The sequence below is a fragment of the Aythya ferina genome (assembly GCF_964211825.1).
Source record: "Aythya ferina genome assembly, chromosome: 7".
Classification (NCBI taxonomy): Eukaryota; Metazoa; Chordata; class Aves; order Anseriformes; family Anatidae; genus Aythya; species Aythya ferina.
Genome location: NC_140302.1, coordinates 27664601 through 27681654, shown reverse-complemented (window position 1 = coordinate 27681654; position 17054 = coordinate 27664601). Strand labels below are relative to the sequence as shown.

The 17054-nt window shown below is 40.4% G+C and overlaps 1 protein-coding gene across 2 annotated transcripts in view; it reads right to left on the bottom strand.

Annotated features, from left to right (window-relative positions):
* LOC311439651 (uncharacterized protein) overlaps positions 1-17054 on the bottom strand; it is a 73976-nt gene that overhangs the window by 54688 nt on the left and 2234 nt on the right. The gene's annotated exons all lie outside the window — the stretch shown is intronic.

Genomic DNA, 17054 nt, shown 5'->3' with positions numbered 1-17054 from the left:
ATTTTTAAGAGCAACGGGAAGATGTCTTTTTTTTTTTTTTTTTTTTTTTTTTTTTTATGTATTTCCAGTATTATTTCTCTACCTTTATACACTTCTTCAAAATACCAGGAGTATTCCTCTGAAAGTCTGCCATCATTCTGTCATCATCTTCCCTGATGCTCAACCTTAGCAAACAGAAAAGAAATTAATACAAATTATAATCATTGCTAAAGACAAACAAGAAAACTGTTCAGTGTTACACATGGATAAAAAGTCACTACTCTGATTAGTTTGCAGTGCAGAGGAGAAGGAAAAACTAGCAAAAATACAGCAAAGGGACTCAGAAATGAACAAAACACAGCACATAATGATGTTTAGGCGCCAAGATCCTTGCAGAAGGGATCTTTCTGGGCAGAAAGAATTGGTGCACTCTTGCATTTTGTGTAGAGATGCCTGCAAAAAGTCAATCCATCTGTTCTTTTTCATTCTTACTGATAATATGAGGAGAAAAATACAGGCTTCATCAGAGTCCATCTCTTTTGGAAGATGCAGTAAGGAATCTGTGCACCCAACCAGCATTAAACCTGACATAAACTTTAAGCTTTCTACAAGCAGTTTTTTCATGTCAAAGCCAATTCTGGGTCAAGCAGCTTATAAATCTCCAAGGTTCATCTGAAATTCTGGATTTTGCATGCCTGTGCTCATCAAGCCAATGCAAATTAGAAGCACTTTATGCTATCTTTAAAAGCTGCTTCCCAGAAAACTTCTGATTGCCTGCTTGCCAAACTGCACCTGACAGAGTTGCATTCCTGAGCAATAAGGCAACACTGGGATAGGAATTCCTTACCTTTTGAGTATTTTCTAAAAATTTAATGTAAATGAAGTGATTTCCCTGAACCCATCATGCTCCTGTATCCTCCATCATGATCCTGTATGAAGGAGCATGGAAAATCAGTGAATTTCCATTTTGTACAAGTATTATTTTTGTGTGTAATTGCTCTGCTTGATTGTAATTGCTACACACACACAATTTAGTAGCCTTACTGGCACTACAAAGTGCCATCTTTTGGATTGCTTTTTGATTAATTACATGTTTTTTGCTGAAGTCTAAAGCTAGTTAGAGATCTAAGGAAACACATCTTTTTGTCATAGAATGTGCCAAATTAAATTTCTTTCATGGGAACACATTGATTTCAGTAAAACTGAACATCAGAAATGGAAATTGAGCATGGAGCATCTTGTACAATAATAAACCAAGTGATGCAAAATATAAATTTAAATGCAATATTGGAAAAGATGACATCTGAAGTAATAGATTTTCAGAAATACTGTACTTGATGAAATTTTGAAATCTGATAGTCTGCTGTGATTCAAGACACAACAGAAGCTGGAATTTTGGGGCTTCTCATGAAGTAGACATTAATTCTTTTTCTACTTCTCTTTTGCATAGTTTATCAAGTCTCAGTGTCATTAAAGTTCTTGCATTCAGTGCCATCTTCACATTGCTTGGGGCTGAAGGATAAGCAGATCCACTGCAGATAAAATGGTGGTACTCTGGAGTGAACCACATAAATGCACTGGACTCTGAAAAATCATTTAGCTTCAAGTCAGACTTGAAGGAAATGGCTTACATTTTGTAAACTATCTCTCCAGTATCTTCCCCGTATCTCCGTATCCTTCCTTTGGTCCATTTTGAGATTTAGATCCATGCTTAATAAGTATTTAAGCATGAGTTTTACTTTACCCACAAGTAATAGTGTGAACATCTAGTCATGGGCTAAAAGGGATACATATTATTTACCTAATTAAATCAGAAGGCCTTCACTAACTGCCTGTTTTCCAGTGTATTTATAAATTTCCCAGAAAATCCAAGTCTCCATCTCAACAGGAAGGAAGAAAGAACTACAGGTGATACACTGCAGTTTGCTTACAGGATCTCTGCACTAGGATTTTTTTAACCCCATAACACTCCTTTATGAAGATGAAAATGCAGATACAATTTTGTGTTTTCTTTAGGTTTTGTACTTTTCTTTTAGAGTCTGTATTTTACACTAACCTTGGGTTAAACAGGAATCGTTTCTGCCTAACCAAAGTCCTCACTGTGACAGCTTTGCTGCCTAAGTTTTGTTCCTATTCTCTCTGTGCTAAGCTGCTGACATCTACAGGGAAGGAAAAGGCTCAGATTTGCAAAAAACAACTATTTGAAATTCTTTACATTCTCTTTCTCACAACCCTATTACACTGCAGTCAATTTATACCCAGCCTTTACTATATTTTTGTTCCAAATAAATGTAATTTTCAGGGAATAAACCCAACTGACAAATATGGAAAATGAAACACTCTGTCCAAAGGACAAGGTTAATGGTGTTATGAGCATCATATATTTTCATTAATTAATAATGTGCCACCAGCCATAACGGGCTAATCACCCCAGGTCTGGGTGAACCTTAGGAGCTTGACCGTTCTTGACTTCCCTGCAAAGACCGACCAACGATGCTTTTTCCATTTCTATTGGATCCTTCTGCCATCTCGACAGATTTTTATCCACAGTAACCAGAAAACCAGTGCAAACCTCATTGCAAAATCACTCATGAAACAGGCAGTGGTGTCTAATGATCTTCTAGTCATTGAACTCTCAAGATTTTTGCCACTAAAAACACCATAAGAGAGCACTCAGTATTTTCCATGACCCAGTGAAACTGCTACATGACTGCACTGGAATTGAATTCACACGATACAGTACTGGGAGCGTTCATCACTTGTTTCTATACTCTTGAGCCAACCATGTCCTATATCTGATCGCTCTAAATATTTGGCAGTTCTTCCTCACAGTATGCTTAACAAAAAGGCCACAATGGTGCTAATCATCCTGCTGTGACTCTTGTTTGGCTACATAGCAGTTTTGCTTCCAGCTCAAGAAAAAGGAAATTAAAAAAGTAATGAAAAAAAAAAAAGTACTTAATGAGAAACAAAAATGTAAGCAGCACTACTCCAACTCATAAGAAAGTTATGGTTTTTTTTACTGGAATGATATCTTTTGCCTGCTTTTATCTACACACACTAGGATTCTAGGATTTTTTTATTTTTTTTCTCAGCAAGATTAGCGCTATACTTTCTGCTTCTTTAACCTCATTAATAACATTTTAAATAACATCTTTAACTTCATTAATAACCTCATTAATAACATGCCCTATTTTATACTGAACTATATACAACCTGACAGCTTCTTCCCACAGAAATCAGTCCTTCATGCATTAGGAGAAGCAGGAGCTGGCTTTCAGTATGTGTAGCAGTCTGTGTCACAGCTGTATTTCCATTTCACTTATTTCTTTCACTTAAAGTTAAGTACAAATGGAAAAATCCCCCATTTTCTGGCTGTAACTAATGCGCTGCTGTTGCATTTTTGCATTGCTAAAAGTGTTTACTGCGTACTGCCCCAAGTGCAATAAAATATTGTAGAACCTGAACTTTTAGTACAAACACATCCAGAACAAATACGCAGAGTTGGGAAAGGCCAGTTAGCAGCTCTCATCTGTCCCCTAGGCACTGGGGAATTTCCTAGGAGCAACGTCCTTCACTGCCAGCAAAATTAAGAGGGGCAGTACCCTGTTACAGCTAAACCAACCTAATGGCTTATCTTCTGAGCCATAAGCTGTGCTCGTTGTGCTTCCTGCTCACCACTCTGGCTCTGGTGTACATTTCACCTTGTGGCAAGTCAGTTTGGGCACAAAGCCGGCGTACAGCTACTGAGAAGAAGCAATCCAGACGTTAGGTGATATAATGCAGACTTTTAAAACTATATCTGACATTCTGTGGACCTAGGTAGTCTTCAACAGAGTTTGAATATCAGATATTAATATACAGCCTTTTCTTTTGAGATGAATGACAATTGTTAAAAGTGACATAAAGTGTTCTTGCAATGTCCTTCCTCCACAGAGCACAGCAGCTCCCGTTTCTGTTTGGTTCTTCACCTGAGGTGTGGAGTTTAGAGAGAAAGAAATCTGAGAACTCAAATGAGGTACCAAGGTTTCTCTGCAAACACATTCTTCCTCGTACCAATGACATTACAGCATGCAAACAGCACTAGGAAATACAGGACCATCAGCTGTCACAGTACACGGCCGACATTACCTCACAAATATGTTTGCTGTATTTGCTAAGAGTCATGTCCTAGAAGGATCTGAATTTCCCTGTTTTAAATGAGGAAAGCCAGCAGGAAGTGACAGGTGAGACTGAAGCAGCCTTGACTCTTTTTGTAGGACTGAGAGATTTCAGCCATCTGGGATCTAATTGTCCACCCACCCAGACAGAGGGGCATTATAGTTTTTTTTATTAACACCTCTGTTGTTAATTTTGCAACCTTTCAGGTAATCAGGAGAGACCCTGTAACTATTTACATCATAAAATCGGTGGGAAAGCTGAGCACAGAATGGAGGGGGAGAAACTTTTCTTTCTGGCCTTTGTGGTGCAATCTCCAGAGGTTCTTGGCCTCTCCATGCAAACAGCCACCCCTGAGCTGCGAGGCTGTGGATCCGATTCCAATCCATATTGCTTACAAGGAGATGGACCCTGAGCAGTTGCTGATATATGCTCCTGAAGCCATCTACTGGGAAGATTTTGGTACAATTAAACCCACTGCAAGACAGGGAGCGCACTCAGAGACCTCTCAGCATCCTTTCAGTTCACCAGTCCTGACTGGTCTTTTGTACTTGAGGGCAATGCTGCCCAAAAATCAGTTTAAGATGCCCCTCAAAACCCTTCTGCCAAAGTAACAGAGAGACAGTTCAGCAGCAGACAAGAAAAGCCAAAGGCTGTAGATGTGGTATTGCTCCTGGGGAAGTGCTTGTGGCACTGCAGAAAACAAAAAATTATTTTCTTTAGTCAGGTAAGGATATGTAAGGAAAAAATCGTACCCCTATCCTGAGGGTATCTGTGAAGGGGAAATACCTAGCAGGTTCAGCCAGCTTCAGTCTGTAGACTGATCAGACTTCATACCTGGAATATTTTACCCCTTTAGGTAAGGGAGGAAATCATCTTCCTTCCCCTAGCCCTGTTCATGCTCTCCATTTTCTTTCAGACCTCTCACTAAGAAACACAAACCTTGCACATCAACAGCATATATCCCTTGGTAGATCTTACAATCACAACTCAGCAAACACCTTTTCCACTCTTTTCCACTTAAATGTATGATATTCTTTGTGCTTTATAAATTTATGTATCTTCCGATGTGCATGACTGTTATCATAAAGGTTTATTTCATCTATCGCACAAGAAGAATTTAAGAGACCAACAGTGAAGGAGCCTGCTAAGAAAACAAATGAAATGGGAAGAATCAAGGCTTTCCTGTGCCGGTAGAGCCCTGGTCCCCAGGACATGACTTAAGATCCTTGTTAAGTCCCTTAGCCTTGCATGTCCCCTTCCTATGCTATCAGTATCTTTCCAGATCAACCTACTCTGCATAGCAAAATATGAATCTTTCATCTAATATTCCTGGGGAAAAAATATTCTATGCCCTCTCTACCAAACCTGCTCAATAATTTACACACAACAGCCCCAGTTTCAAAGCAGGATCTTACATACTGTTCAGCCGCCAGAAACAGGTATTATATATTGAGTTTATTTTGGCTGCAGTTTTTGTCTGCTTTTGTGTATTCAAAGTAATAATCCTTGGCCAAGCCATTTCATCAAATATCTTAAGGATCTGACCCTTCTTTTACTGAATGGTGGCAGAACTCCCACTAACACCATGAAAACAGGATCAAGCTCTTAATCTTTTATGCAAAGTAGGAATGCATTTTTTCAACTCCTGAACCACAAACGCCACCCATGTCACTGCATTTTTCAGTTAAACACCTGTTTGTTGTTTAGTATTTTCCCAATGTTGGGTTTTCTATAGCTTGTATTTAACTCTTTAAGAAAGAAAAAATTAAACAAGAGGGAGAGGAGAGCAGAGGAGAGGATACAGGGAAAAAAAAAAAAAAAAAAAAAAAAAAAACACTTATTTTTACAAAGAAATTTGGAGGGCAGCATGAGAAGTTTCACAGAAAAGAAAGCAGGACAGCATCACATTAAAGGGAAAAATGTGCCAGATCTTCTCTAAAGTAAATTGGTGGAAGTGCAATTGACTTCAGTGAAGTTATTACACTTTACCTCAGTTTTGGCCCATCTACTAACTGTTCATCTTACCAATAGCAATGGGATTTGAACATATTATGTTTAAATGATGTTGTTTACACAAATATTGGCTGGATTTTGAAATCTAATAACAATTTAATTCATACCTACCCTATCCAAACTGTCAACAATTCAGTATAAATACTAAACTCTGTCTGGAATAAGGAAAGAAGCTGAAAAAAATTACATCTTTTTTAAAAGTCTCTTGGAAAGGCATATGCAAATTTGTCTTACAAGAAAATAGAAATTTAGTTTGGATTGTGAACTCAGTTATAAATCTGGAGTAATATCAGTAAAATTATTTTAGATTTTCAGATCAAAGTCTTTCTCTGGACTTTCCAATGTATTAAAAACAAAACCTTTTTTTTTTTTTATTTTAATCTACATTTATGAAAACTCGGGAAATTGGGACTGAAAGGAGCTGATCATTCATTTTAAAAGTAGTACATTTTATTATAGCTGATGTTCAAATTACTCACCAAATAGTATTTTATTTCCTTTGACAAATTTTGTTCTGAATGTTTAGTTTAACTAATCAAGCATCAATTGACATTTCCTGGCAAAGGATAGAAACCGTCATAGCATATAAGCAACCCATCCCAGCTGCCTTGGAGTGGTATCTGCTCGATAGCATATGGGCCCATCCTGTGGCAGTTACAGCCTTCTCACATCTATGGCTACAGAGACAGTCAGAAATACCCAAAGAAACAGAATTTGCCAGTTCGGTAACTTTAAAAAGTTGTCTGAGGACACTTGGAAGAGCAGCAAAATCAAAGAGGAAAATACCCAACAGATGGCTGTGGCTGGTGGTGTACTGGGAGTGCCCAGATATGGCACACCCCACCTCCATATCACATCATGCTGGAGCAGGAGCTCCATCCCCTTCAACAGCAAAGTTATCAGGTTTCATTCCTGTCCCCTGTGAAATGGGCTTTCCTATCTCCATCCCACTTCACAGCCTGGCTCTGATTTTCAGCGAGGATAACTGCCCACAGATCTTGCCCACAGTGCTGTCAGCACTGTGCAGAGGGTGATATAAGGCCTATGTGTTGTTATCATGCAGGAAGTACTCCACAAGCAGTACATCAGCACCATGAGTGCTGATAATGTTTTACCTGGGAAACTCAATCTGTGCAATTTCTCTCCAGCTGTCAGAGGTTTATTTTATCCACCGGAGAAATATATGACCCTAGGTATTTCAGGTACATCTGTGAAAACTCACATCAAAAGCCACTATCTCTGTGCAATCGTTCCTGGGTTCTGTGAAGTCTCAGGAATGGGACACAAGGTCACAGTCTGCTCCTGTCGTACCACCATCCACCTCACCTCTTCAGAGGACCTTTTCCCACAGCATTGTTGAAGCCATCATATCCACCTATTTTCTTGGCATTAAGGAAAAAAAGAAGTCACTCCCTGGGAGCTGTTCTTTCTTCTCCCTTTCACTGTATTTCATGGATAGGTCATGACTATTCTGTGGCCAGCTGCTGGGCTTTTAATCAAGCACCTGGCTCTTCTTAAATTGAAATCATAAAAATAGTTCTTGGACATCTCTTCTGTCTCTTACTAATTGATTCTTTATGTCTATGAATGCTCTTTCGAGGCTTTTTGTATCCAGACAGAAGGGAGCTCCCCTGGGCAGGCTGTGGATGCACAGTGAAACCTGGGGCATATTCGTGTGATGTCCGGTCACTGATGTTACTGCTGTGTCAACTCATTTCTGAAAAGAAAGTGAGAAAAAATACCAACCCAGTCCTAAAACATAGCTGTAGCCATTCTTTACATGGCAGCTTAGGTCAGTACTTGTCCCTTTTTTGTGTAAATTGACAGCATTTAGTGTCTGACTCTGTGAAGACAACAGGATATTCCCTGAAGTCACCTGTATTCCCTGAGAATAAAATTAGCAGGGAGGGTGAACAAGGCCTGCAGTGTGCTTTGAAAAAGGAAAGCACAGCTTTGTTTTCATTTGTGCTGATACAATAATTCATCCAACATCAGTAAACACCTCCTGCCCTTGTTTGTACAAAAATAGAGAAGAGCCATCCTGTGTAGGATTTGCACCTGCTCAGCTGCAGAGACGTCAGGTTGGGTGGCTCTCAGTCCAAACAGGCTTCTCTGCTCCCCTCCTCTCAGAGTGTTCCTAAAATGTCACAGGAGCCTGTATCCTCCTGGTGACAGCAGCATACCCTCCGAGAACAAAGACACCAGAGGCATGTGGCTGCCCTTGAATGGACAGCAGGGTTTGTTTCTTTCCTTGTTTGTCTTGTGGAAGCTGTTTCCAAAGTCTTGGATTTAATGCAGAGATCCAATGCCCTTAGGGCATTTACTTACTTACTGGAAAGGAAAGCTTATGTGTATTTTGGGAAAATGTGTTTTGATTTAGTTTGCTTGTTGTTTCTCTTTTAGGGTCTATTTTTTCCAAGTGTTAGAAAAATAAAATGTTGCATTTCAAAAGGTCCTACAACTGTACCAAACATGATCCAGATGCTAGAGTAAAGAAAACATCCACAGCATTAAGCATCCAGCTACGGTTCGCTCAGCCACAACTGCCTCAGCAGCCTTCTGAGCAGTTTCCTTTGTCCTGTGCTATAGGAAAATAAAATGCCTGTGGGAAATGATTTGCTGATAAGGTAATAGCAATTCTTCTTCCCAAAATATGCTTGGCAACACAGAAAGCTATTCTGACCACTGTACTCAGGTTGCTCCTGGCAGTTTAAAAAAAAAAAAAGTTGGGAGCGGGAACCTTTAAGAAGGTGGCACAGCAAACAGCGCCCACCCCAAACAGAAAGCAGCTGTGATGATGAAGTTATGGGTCATTACCCTTAGGAGCTGCCTGGCATGCTTCTGAGGGCCCTGCCCCAATGTCCCTCTGCTTAGTGATTAAAGAGAGCCAAGTAGGAGGTCATAACTTCAATCACCCTTAAACACAACCACAAGAAACTCGTGGCAAGCAGAGAGCTTGGGAATGAGGGAGACCGAGCTATGTCCCTGTAGAGGGCTGTTGTGTACTCTTCATCCATCTAGCGACATCCTAGAGTTATTTAATTTCATCCCACACTTCTGGAAAGCTGGAGCTTTGATAGCATCTACCCTGATTATTTTACAGAGACGGATAGATGAAAAGAGAAGTTCACTGTGTGCAACCTTCCCTGCCTGGCTCTGTAGCTCCCTGCCTCCAGCTGCAAGCTCAGCAACACGAAGTCCTCAAGCACAGCTAAGCGCTGCGCTGCAGCTGTGCCCAGCAACAGAGGAAAACACTTCCACTAACTTTTCCTGTCAGTCTCAGCACTTACGCTGCTGTTGCTCCCCTCCCCAGGAGAGCAGAACTCCCACTCAACCTACAGGAGCCACCTGCTTTCCCCTCAGCAAGCTGCCCATCTTCTGTAATGCATCTCCTTTATGGAGCAGGTTTGGTCCCTCAGCCCTTGCTCACCCAGGTTCAGTTTGCATTGTTAGGATAATGAGCTACATTTTAGAAGGATCTTCCCTCCAGATGGATCCAAAGCATTTTGTAAATTGTTACTTAATTAAGCAAGTCAAACTCAGCAGGGAAAGCTCTCCTTAACACTGTATAGCAAATCCCCTTTGGATGTTGGCAAGCAGATGTTCCCAACTTAGAGTGGGAAGGTGATATCTGAGTGTATCATAAGTACCAAGTCAGAAAATTTATGATTTCATCTAAACAAGGAGCACTTTAAAAGGGAGGACAGCTCTTTTCCCCCACTGCTCCTATGGAGCGGTTGCTCTCACTGAATCTCACTGAGCTGCTGGAGATGAATGTCTAGGTTCTTGCCTCCATGTATCTGCCACCACATGAGATCAGCCTTGCACACCACAGCAGTATGTCACTTATGAAATGCTGCTGAGACAGAAAAGTCAGTGGGGAGTAAGTTAAAATACATTAGTGAAATGATTTTCTTGATTTCCAATTTTTGATGCTCTTTGTGGTCTGTCTTTTCCCCATAGGTTGAAGACTCCTTCTTAAAGGTCCCCACCTCTAGACTTTGAGAAGGGGATAGCAGCCAAAACCCCTGAATCCTACATAAGATTTTGAGACTGAAGAATAAAATTATCAGGAGAAGAAAAAAGATATTTGCAGAGGTTAAACATTCTTGCCCCATTGGCTTTGGTCATGGCATGCAAGTTATGCAAATGCAGGATGTGTCCTCAGGTTATTTTCTGACTAATTCTTTGATTTTGCTGTTGGTGAATAAGGCCCAAGCTTACCAAATGCTGTTCCCTAATACAATTCCATGAACAAAGCCTGCCAGGATGCATGCCCTCATTCAGGCAAGTTTAGGAATCCACCAGATGGAAAAACATAGGCCAAAATGTCCATCTACTTCTTGCATGGTCACATCTACCAATCCCTATGGCACAATCACGTGGATATGTTAGCCAGGAAGAATGAATCAAGGTCATTCAGGTAATACCACACAGCAGAGGAGCAGCAAGAGTACTGCAAGGCAAAGCACAGACATCAGCTACCCATATAATGCTGAGGATGCCTTCATCCAAACTGTCCCTGACCCAAAAGCTGACAGCATGGAGACAGTCCAGGAGAAATAGAAGGATTTAACTGGTTTCGTAACCTTGCCACCAAAGTCCAGCCCTGGAGAAAACCAAACACGTTTTACCTGTGCCATGAGGTCAAGGACGAGTGGAAGTAGCTGCAATTTCCCTGTCTAGGAGGAGTTACAACACTGACAGTGCCGAACTGAACCAAGGATCCTTTCATGCCAGGATAGGGGTTAACTTATGATGTTCGTATCTTATTGTGTTTAACCTCGTGTTTCCAGGCACAATAAAAAGATATTTCTAAATAGGTAACTTCAGTGTGGAAATTTCCATTTTAAACTAGCATCCTTCCAAAAAAAAAGAAAAAATCTTTGCAAAATAGACAGCTGCCCAAAGGCTATCTTATTTGCATAACGAGTGTTCCCATCAAACAGAAAAATTAAAGCCCTCTGAGTTCAAATTTAACATTAGCAACATTCTTGAAAACTGCCCCAGGGTGCAGAAATACGCATAAGTGTTTTTACTCTGGTGCCAGAAGTGATTGTACCTTCAGGAAATGCTTTTTAAACCAGTTTCCGACTCTCACTCAAACTACTTAAATACCTTCTTACAGTTCCCATGCTGGGTTTTGTTACAGATTCCATCACAAATGCTGAGTCCCCAAAATTTCACAAACTACGTCCTTGGAAAAGCATAGGAAATCATACGGGGATAAGGGACACTCATTTCCAATAGGATCTGCTGCAAACCATAGACCCCAAACCCATACCCGATGGCTTTCTAAAGTTGCCTCTTTCATTCATATAATAGTAGCACTGTATATCAGATTCCTGGGATGCTTGAAAAATGGTTAGAATTTTTTTTTGTCTTCTTAAGTTTCTCGCTTTTGTACTGCTAAGCTTTGTATAAATGTAAGGTAAGAAAACTATTCTTCGTGTTTCATTATTGAGAATGCAGCCACCACTGTGAAGCCACAATAAGACTTTCTTCAGGCAACAGCCTACTAGATAAATGTAAGACTATTATTTCTACATACTTCCCATTCTTAAAGAATATTTTCAAATGGTCTTATAATCACCAACTTTTAGAACAAGGTTTTACAATATGAAAGAAAACAATGTGAAAATGTGACTCCTGTCTTATTTCCCTGCAGTATTGTTATTTTTTTCAATACAGAAGTGAATAATAATAATAATAAAGCTCTTATTCCTGCAAGGATGAAAAAGAAAAAGAAAACTAATAAAAAATAGTGGTTTGACTTGCAATTTACTCAGGATATTCTAAATATAAAGTATAGCCAGCATGAAGAGAAAACATTTTCTCGTGAACCTTGTTGATGAAAAACACATGGTCCTCTTCTTAAATTACATCCTTCACTGAAATGGTTCACAGAAATCTGGTCAGCTACAACAAAATCTAACCTGAATAGGGTCTTTTGCTAAAAACATGGATTCTTATCTTCCCACAAAATATCTGCTGAAGTAGGAAACAGTATCTTTTCCTCCCCGGGGAGAAAAAAAAAAAAAAAAAAAGTGTTTGTTTTTTTGTTTGTTTTTACAAACTATAAGTATGGATCAAATGTTGTTGTTTTCTAGTGGTTCTCCATTCTCTCATTAGTAAAGTATACTTATTTATTTAACAGTAAGGGTGACCTGGGATAAGAACAATTAACAAAGAGAATTGGTGGTCTATCTCTTGATGTCTTTTGGTTAAGCCAGTAGATCTAGAAGCTCTGTTTTGATGAAGACATGAGCTCCTGGTCTTCAGACAGATGTAATCAGAAGAAATTCTGTGGCTGATGTTATGAAGATATTAAAGCTCCATTTTGATCTTAAAATATGCCCTTGATGCCTACACTGTTGTGTTACCTCAGGACTTGTACCAAGCTCAAGCTCTAAACCTTTGGTTCGCTTGATGGCTCTAGTCTGAACCTGATGGTCACACAAACAGATGAAAGGGAGTACACAGTACAGAGGATTCATGGTGAAGATCACAGTTTAAGAAACCCAGAGGCTAGGAAAAGATTTGCCTGCACTTTATAATCAGCTCAACTAAATAAACAGATCTGCTCCAAACAGACTGTATTACTAATTGCTATTCCTTAACCCCCAGAGTTAACATTTCTATCACGTGGCTGAGGAGTAAACTTACTGTCCTGTGGTCTAGGTGGCCTGTCACATCCCATGAGGAACAGCTGGGAAATGGGAGCAGCTGAAGATCGGCAACTATTTCATGTTTATTTCCACAAGATGATTATATAATTATGTGCAGTGAAGGGACATGGAAAACAACCACAGCATGAGCATGCAGAATTTGTGGATAGGCAAAATGATTGCATTTACTAGGTATATTATTAGTGACACCTAATTTACTCTGTCAGAGTGGCACTAGGAGGGACTAATTAAAACAAAACCTTGTGCTCAGGAAAAGCATCAGGGACAGACTTTACCAATCTGCACAGAGCTCATGCCTGTCAGTGTGAAGTGTTTCTGCAGTGGTACATTTTACCTTCTTTAAAGCAGAGTCTTTTCCTCTAAGACAACTCTTAATTTCAAAAGACCAGATCACGATCACTGGCACTCACTAATTGCCCAGACTTGCTTCCTTGAACAAGTTTAAGATTTTGAGTTTTGAGCCTCTAATCACAATTTTTAATTTTTTTTTTCTGCTTTTCATGGTCCTGGAAATCTGTTTCACAAATCTGATAACAAACTAACAAACTAAAAATAGCAGGCAGGATGAGGAGAAGGAGTGGAAAGAGAGATACTGTGGTATTCCCAGCCATGACTGATTGTGGACCAACTAACTGCCTGCTTCTTGAATGAAATTAACTCACCACCCACACCCCACACTCCCCCAAAATAGGCATTTTGCAGGGCATTAAATTCATTCAGTGTAGGGCTGGTGCAAAGGGAGAAAGGATGTTCTCAGTATTTTCCAGTATGAATGTCCTTTTGTGGACATTCTTCAAAGTGTTTCTCTCGTTCTTATCCACACAACCCTACACCGCATAGCCTCTCTCTTGGTAATGATGGAGACAGCAGCCAGCACTGACCACATCTCCTGACTTCCCTTTGCTGAGAACTGGATGAAAACCCTGTAGCCACCTCATAGGAACAGTCTTGTATGCAAGGAAGAGAATACAAGAAATTCCTCAAGCTGAGTAAATTTAAAAGGACTTAAGCATAAATTAATATTTTTTTCATGTACTTTTGAGTCCTGCCCAAATTTTCATTTTTAGCACGTGTATTCACATGTTCTGGCAGGACAAAAGCAGTTGTATTGACCAGATCAGACAGGTCACATTGATGGGCACATAATGGAGAAAAGAATGCCTGCTGCACATCAGGCAAGGAGAGTTCTGCATTGCTGAGGCTGTCATATGCCAAGCACTGGATATTTCAGCAAATTAGTTGCTTCCTCACCACAGGCTTTTATTTTGAGGATGCACCGAAAGAGCCTGGTTTAAAATTCACTGAAGTTACAGAACTTCAATACCTCTCATTTCAGTGGGAGTTCATTTAGTGACTGGGCTTCTGTCCACAAATGCATTTCCGACCATTATCATGCTTGTCTTCACAGTTTCTGGCTGGAGCCAGGTACTGCAGGATGGCTGTTTAGTGTTCACAGTAATATGCAGAGAATAAGAATTTGCAGTTATTCGTTCTCAGGGGCTAAAATTACCTCAGTTTCTCTATCACTGGTTTGGCTGTGGAACCTACAAGACCTCAGGGAAGAGAAATTGTCTCTGCTTTATGCTCCTGAAGTTCAGGCAGGCTGCAAACCCAGGAGACAGTACACAAAGCTGCATCCCCAAGTCCACTACTTTGCTATATCTATCACACATCTCTCAATTTGTGATATTCAGTGATCACTGCCAGCATGGGCTTTGGCCACAGAGCAGTGCAGCGGTGCTGAAAGCTCCATATGAGAAGAGCAGCTGGGTTAGGCCCTGGCAGGGATAGCTCTGTCCTTTCCTGTGGGCAGACCACCTGGATGGCAGAAAATAGGCCATGTGTGGTGGTTCACGTTAGGGCAGCAACAAAGACTTTTAGAATTTTCACATAAATGTTTTCAGAATCGAAGTATGAAAGAAGTTACAATGAGACAGCTCGGAGCTTAAAGCAGCTGGTCAGCCCACTGCTGGCCTTTTCCTCAGCTCACCTGCAAAATATTTTTCAAAGTACATCCCCTTCAAATGATTCCTGCAGGCCCATGTATTCCTTTAGAAAGACAAAAGTTGTCTCCCCTGCTGTTTCATTCACACAGCAGTTCGGAATAATACTATTCCTTGGACAGTTAGAGGATCACATTCCTCCACCTTGTTCTGTGTGAGAGCTGCACCTAGCAATCTCTCTGGTCAGTTCAATCTGTTGCTTAGACTGCATCAGCCTTGGGTGGTATTGGTAAGGTTGCTCTAATGAGACTATCTTCCTCTCTCAGAAAGGCAATTCAGTGAAACCAGACAGCTCTCATAGTACAACCACTCATCTATTCGCCAGCCACACTGGCTCTGTAAGACCTGCCCATGCTTTCCCAATGCAGTTCATTCAGTGAAGCTTGTACCCAAACCCAAATGATTCACCATATTTCTGGCTCAAGGAACTTCCAAAGGGTGGGAGAAACTTAGTTTTAAAGCTGGAACAGAACAGGCTAAGATGAACATACATACATTCAATTTTGTCACTGCTCCTGGCATCCTGAGGCTTTTTGATTCCCTGGATCTCTCATTTTTGACATGACATGCAGTCAATATCTGAAAATGTGGGAAATGTCATCAGCAGATAGCAAAGTCCCTGGAGGTCAGTACAAGAGGTGGGTATACAACATGCGCATCCAGGTAACAAGCCTTCACTTTCAGCCTGATGGGGCAGTGGCTGTTTTCAGAGCAACACAGTTTTTATTCAACTTGAGATGGTTTTCACAGAAGCAGGAGGTGAGCTGTCTTAGAATAATTGTCAGAAGCTGCTGTACAATTGCACCACACCACCCTCAGTCAGATAAATTACTTTTGGGGGAAGAGGTTCATAACAATCCCAGACATGCCTAATGGTTCCACCACAAGTCTCTGGGCAAAGCCTAGGACCATAAATAAAATGAAATCATTACATAAAATTATTTGTGCTACTACAAGGCTTGAGATCCCCAGCTGAAATGAGACCCTACTTTCTAGCAGGTGCTGTGCAAAGTCAGCCAGGGCTAGCTCCTGCCTGAATTATTTGTCATCTCAGCAGAAAGGAGGAGAGTAGAGGGCAGAGAGGGCACTTGGTCCTTCTCTTGCCACAGGCTTGGGGCAGGAGGAGATTTGGGGCCAGCTGAGGCCAGCACACAGGGCAGCACAGAGCAGAGGTTTTACAATACCACATGAAGCAGGTAATTTGCTGAGCCTTATTTTTGTCATTGTCATTATTAAATACATTACCAGAGCCTCCTCAAGCAGAGCAAAGCAAGATAATCTCCTCAAGCTATGCTTCAAGAGGCATATTATACCCCCCACCAAACTTATTGATTTAAGTGAAATATGCATGCGATCTTTACTCTATGGTTTTCAAGGCTCATGAATGCTATTGTAATTGTTTTCATAACACAGATCAATAAGTACAGTCAAAACAGGCCTTGCCTGCCTCAGGGGACAGACATTAAGAATGACTGGGTAACAGCTATTTCAAGAGATCGTTCTGCACAACAAAAAAAGGGAGTTTGCTTTAAGCTCTCACCTTCCTGGGAAAAAATCTTATTTGTAACTCAGTCCTTGAACTGGTTTTGAATCAGAAGATGGCAAGAACTTTCACTTGTAATTAGGGAATTGTGTTAACCTGGCTTTAAAAAAAATGTTCTAAATCTGAAAGCATTTGAAAATTATTCATAAGAAAACCATCCATATTTAAAAACATCCTACCCCCTCGCTGGTGGTGAGTTTCATGTATCACTTGGATGCAGAGCTCTGCCCAATATTCCACAAAGCTCCTCGTGCAGGTAAAACTTGTATCCACTTCACTGCTGAACCATTTGCAGCACAAAAGATACCAAATATCAATAAAATAAATGAAAAATCCTCCCTTCTTGCTACATTGGAGAACTCTCTGAGTGTGTTTGTTGCTTGCTCCAAGATGAAATATACCTTGTTATTTATGCAGCAAACTAGCATACTTCTGAAGACATAAATAAAAATATCAAGGTGGAACACTAAGGAGTTTATTAGCTTAGTTTTTAAGACCTCTTTACATTTAACAACCTAAAGCATACACAAGGCAATTTGTAATCAGCACTTTTCAAGCTCTGAATAATCCCTTCCTTAAGCAAGCTCTCCTGCTTCCTTGAAAACATCTTTCATGTCTTCAATCCTTCTGCGAGGAAAGCCACATTCATTAAAACAATTTCTTAGC